Raw genomic sequence first — 5,631 nt, 5'->3', positions numbered from 1 at the left:
CCAACAAGAAGCACTTATTGTTCTCCGAAAACAAATGTCAGAGCAATTTTCAATGACAAATGAGCCAGATGATATTGACATAAAACAAAAACGAACCAAAAGGACACATTTAAAGCGTTTCCATGCTGAACAACCTTCAAATGAGCCATTTGGTGTTGCTCAGCTCACTGTTCATGTCTTTGTTATTGTCCCAACAAGTAGCACTTACTATTGAACAATTTAAAGTCAGGGCTCCTGTTGGGTGAATAAACAGACTTGTCGGCACGATGGCCCTCCAGGTAACTTGTTGTGTAGCATGAATTGATGGGTTTCTTCAAAGGCATTGAAACCTTACCCCGCCCTCCATGCATACAAATGTCCAGGAGTATTATGCAGCCATTTGACCATTGAAAGCCCATCAACACGAAGCTGTGAGATTGTGATCAATCGGAGAAACCCACCCGTGGATCATTCGCAGCTGAGACTACCGCAAAAGGAAGCACTTATGAGAATCAAAAACATCAGTGCGACTTTTGAGAACATCACAGTTTGTGAAAAACATTATCCAAAATATGCAGCTGCATCTCGCGAGTAGATGTTCCCTCTAAGACAGCTTAGTCAAGTGCTCATGAATGGGGCAAGGAACTAGTGCGTCAACTTGACATAAACAAAAACACTTACTCTGTAAATAAATTCAGTCAGTGTTTTTAGTAGGGTTGTGTTAACTGAAATGAGATGAGCTGTTATACATCTGAAATCCCAGCAGTTTGTACAAACCTTGTGAGATGAACATGTTCACTTGCTGCCAATTGAAACCTGTCACAGAAGAATAAATGATCATTTCTGACCAGTCCTTGTACAAAGTCAACAAAACTACATAAAAAAGAAGCACTTATTGTTCACAAAATACAATTGAGTAGTTTACCAAGACTATTTGGCAGAGGTGTAGATATGGTGGACAAAATAAACAGACTGGTCGGCACTATGGCCCTCAAGCTAACTTGTTGTGTAACATGAATTGATGGGTGTCTTTAAAGGCATTGAATCCTTACGCCGCCTTCCATGCATACAAATGTTCAGGACTATTATGCAGCCATTTGACCATTGAGAGCCCATCAACACCAAAGTGTAAGATTTTTATGAATTGGAGAAGCCCACCCGTCGGATCATTATCCAGGTTATGGAGCAGCATCAAGCGAGTACTTCTTCCTTTAAAGACAGCTTTGACCAGGTTTCATGAGTGGGGCAAGGTAGTCGTGCGTAAACATGACCTAAACCAAAGCACTTGCCATAGAAATAGTTTAAGTCAGTACTTCCAGTAGAGCTGTGTTAACTAAAAATGACATCAGCTGTCAGCAGTCCTTGCACAAAGTAAACAAAATTACACCAACAAGAAGCACTTATTATTCTCAAAATACAAACGAGTGCTTTTGTCAGAGCAATTTTGGTGACAAATGAACTGATGGTATTGAAATAAAACAAAACAAAAAGGACACATTTAAGGCATTTCCATGCTCAATGACCTCTACGAGTGCTGTTTCATGCTGTTCAGCTCATAGCTACTGTCTGTGCTATTGCCCCAACAAGTAGCACTTACTATTGCATAATTACAAGTCAGTGCTCATGTTGGGTGAATAAACAGACTGGTCTGCAAAAGGTTCCTCCAGCTATCTCGTTTTGTAGCATGAAATGATGGGTGTCTTTAAAAGCATTGAAACCAAACCCGCCCCCCATGTATACAAATGTCCAGGAGTAATCTGAAGTCCCTCAACAATAAAGAGGCCATTAAAGATAACATGTTAGATTGCTATCAATCAGAAAAACCCATCAGTCCGATCATGCAGAGCTGAGATAACCCCAAAAGGAAGCACTTATGAGAATGAAAAACATCAGTGCAACCTTTGAGGACATCACAGTTTGCTAAAAAAACATTATCCAAGTTATGCAGTTGCATTTACAGAGTAGTGCCGTTTGATGTTGTTCAGTTCATAGCTCAACTCTGTGTTTTTACCCCAACAAGTAGCACTTACAATTGCATGGATTAAAGTCAGTGCACTTGTAGGGTGAGTAAACAGACTGTTCGACAAAACGACCCTACAGCTAGCTTGTTGTGTAGAATGAATTGATGGGTGTCTTTAAAGTCATTGCAACCTTACCCCGCCCTCCATGTATACAAATGTCCAGGAGTAATCTGAAGTCCCTCAACAATAAATAGGCCATTAAAGATAACATGTTAGATTGCTATCAATCAGAAAAACCCATCAGTCGGATAATGCAGAGCTGAGACAACCCCAAAAGGAAGCACTTATGAGAATAAAAAACATCAGTGCAACCTTTGAGGACATCACAGTTTGCTAAAAACATCCAAAATATGCAGCTGCATCTAGCGAGTAGTTCTTCCTTAAAAGAGAGCTCAGCCGAGTTTTCATGAAAGGGGGAAGGAACTCGTGCGTAGACATGACCTAAACCAAAGCATTTACCACAGCAATAGTTTAAGTCTGCTTCCAGTCGGGTTGTGGTAATGAAAAATGAAATCAACTCTTACACATAGGAAAAACCTGCAGTGTGTGGAAAGCTTGTGAGATGAACACCTTCACTTGTTATCTATTGAAACCTCTCACAGAAGACATTTTCATTTCTGACCAGTCATTGTACAAAGACAACAAAACTACCCCAACAAGAAGCACTTATTATTCTCAAAATACAAATAAGTGCTTTTGTCAGAGCAATTTTGGTGACAAATGAACAAATTGTATTGAAATAAAACAAAACAAAAGGGACAAATTTAAGGCATTTCCATGCTAAATGACCTTTACAAGTGCTGTTTGATGCTGTTCAGCTCATAGCTCATGTCTGTGCTATTGCCCAACCATGTAGCACACACTATTGCATAATTACAAGTCAGTGCTCATGTTGGGGGAATAAACAGACTGGTTTGTACAATGTTCCTCCAGCTCTCGTTGTTTAGCATGAAGATGATGGGTGTCGTTAAAGGATTTTGATACCTTACCCCGCCCTCCATCCATACAAATGTCTAGGAGTATTCAGCAGTCCCTCAATAATAAAGAGGCCATCAACAATAACATGTGAGAATGTTATCAATATGAGAAACCCGCCAGTCGGATCATGCACAGCTGAGACAACCCTAAAAATGAAGCACTTGTGAGAAAACAAAACATCATTGCAACTTTTGAGGACATCACAATTTGCAAAAAACATCCAAAATATGCGGCTGCATCTATCGAGTAGTTCTTCCTTAAGAGACAGCTTAGCCGAGCTTTCTTGAATGGGGCAAGGCACTTGTGCGTAAAAATCACCTAAACCAAAGCACTTACCACAGAAATAGTTTAAGTTCAGCTCATAGCTCATGTCTGTGCTATTGCCCCAACAAGTAGCACTTACTATTGCATAATTACAAGTCAGTGCTCATGTTGGGTGAATAAACAGACTGGTCTGCAAAAGGTTCCTCCAGCTATCTCGTTTTGTAGCATTAAATGATGGGTGTCTTTAAAAGCATTGAAACCAAACCCGCCCCCCATGTATACAAATGTCCAGGAGTAATCTGACGTCCCTCAACAATAAAGATGCCATTAAAGATAACATGTTAGATTGCTATCAATCAGAAAAACCCATCAGTCGGATCATGCAGAGCTGAGACAACCCCAAAAGGAAGCACTTATGAGAATAAAAAAACATCAGTGCAACCTTTGAGGACATCACAGTTTGCTAAAAACATTATCTAAGTTATGCAGTTGCATTTACAGAGTAGTGCCGTTTGATGCTGTTCAGCTCATAGCTCATGTCTGTGCTATTGCCCCAACAAGTAGCACTTACTATTGCATAATTACAAGTCAGTGCTCATGTTGGGTGAATAAACAGACTGGTTTGCACAAAGTTCCTCCAGCTCTCGTTGTTTAGCATGAAGTGACTGGTGTCGTTAAAGGCATTGATACCTTACCCCGCCCTCCATGCATACAAAAGTCCAGGAGTAATATGCAGCCTTTTGACCATTGAGTGGCCATCAACACAAAGCTTTGAGATTGTTATTCATTGGAAAAAAAAACACCCGTTGGAACATGCACAGCTGAGACAACCCCAAAAGGAAGCACTTATGAGACTACAAAACATCAGTGCAAATTTTGAGGACATCACAGTTTGCTAAAAACATTATCCAAAATATGCAGCTGCATCTAGCGAGTAGTTCTTCCTTAAAAGAGAGCTTAGCCGAGTTTGCATGAATGGGGGAAGGAAATCGTGCGTAGACATGACCTAAACCAAAGCATTTACCACAGCAATAGTTTAAGTCTGCTTCAAGTCGGGTTGTGGTAATCAAAAATGAGATCAATTCTTACACATAGGAAATCCCTGCAGTGTGTGGAAAGCTTGTGAGATGAACACCTTCACTTGTGGTCTATTGAAACCTGTCACAGAAGAGATTTTCATTTCTGACCAGTCCTTGTACAAAGACAACAAAACTACCCCAACAAGAAGCACTTATTATTCTCAAAATACAAACGAGTGCTTTTGTCAGAGCAATTTTGGTGACAAATGAACCAATGGTATTGAAATAAAACAAAACAAAAAGGACACATTTAAGGCATTTCCATGCTAAATGACCTCTACAAGTGCCGTTTGATGCTGTTCAGCTCATTGCTCATATCTGTGCTATTCCCCCAACAAGTAGCACTTACTATTGCATAATTACAAGTCAGTGCTCATGTTGGATGAATAAATAGACTGGTTTGCACAATATTCCTCCAGCTAACTCGTTTTGTAGCATGAAATGATGGGTGTCTTTAAAAGCATTGAAACCAAACCCGCCCTCCATGTATACAAATGTCCAGGAGTAATCTGACGTCCGTCAACAATAAATATGCCATTAAAGATAACATGTTAGATTGCTATCAATCAGAAAAACCCATCAGTCGGATCATGCAGAGCTGAGACAACCCCAAAAGGAAGCACTTATGAGAATAAAAAACATCAGTGCAACCTTTGAGGACATCACAGTTCGCTAAAAACATTATCCAAGTTATGCAGTTGCATTTACAGAGTAGTGCCGTTTGATGTTGTTCAGTTCATAGCTCAACTCTGTGTTTTTACCCCAACAAGTAGCACTTACAATTGCATGGATTAAAGTCAGTGCCCTTGTAGGGTGAGTAAACAGACTGGTTGACACAACGATCCTACAGCTAGCTTGTTGTGTAGCATGAATTCATGGGTGTCTTTAAAGTCATTGCAACCTTACCCCGCCCCCATGTATACAAATGTCCAGGAGTAATCTGAAGTCCCTCAAAAATAAAGAGGCATCAAAAATAACATGTGAGATTATTATCAATCTGAGAAATGTGCCCCACCCTCCCTGCACAAAAATGTCCAGGAGTATTATGCAGCCCCTCAAACATTGAGTGGCCATCCACACGATTCTTTCTGATTGTTGTCAATCAGAGAAACCCACCCATTGGATAATTTGCAGCTGAGACAAACCCGAAAGGAAGCACTTATGAGAATACAAAACATCAATGCAACTTGCATCTAGCGAGTAGTTCTTCCTTAAAAGACAGCTTAGCCGAGTTTTTATGAATGGGGGAAGGAACTCGTGCGCAGACATGACCTAAACCAGAGCACTTACCTCAGCAATAGTTTAAGTCA

This window comes from Urocampus carinirostris, unplaced genomic scaffold (genome assembly GCF_059441175.1).
Source record: "Urocampus carinirostris isolate Australia breed hairy pipefish unplaced genomic scaffold, RoL_Ucar_1.0 HiC_scaffold_23, whole genome shotgun sequence".
Taxonomy (NCBI): Eukaryota; Metazoa; Chordata; class Actinopteri; order Syngnathiformes; family Syngnathidae; genus Urocampus; species Urocampus carinirostris.
Note: the sequence above shows the minus strand (reverse complement) of the source record.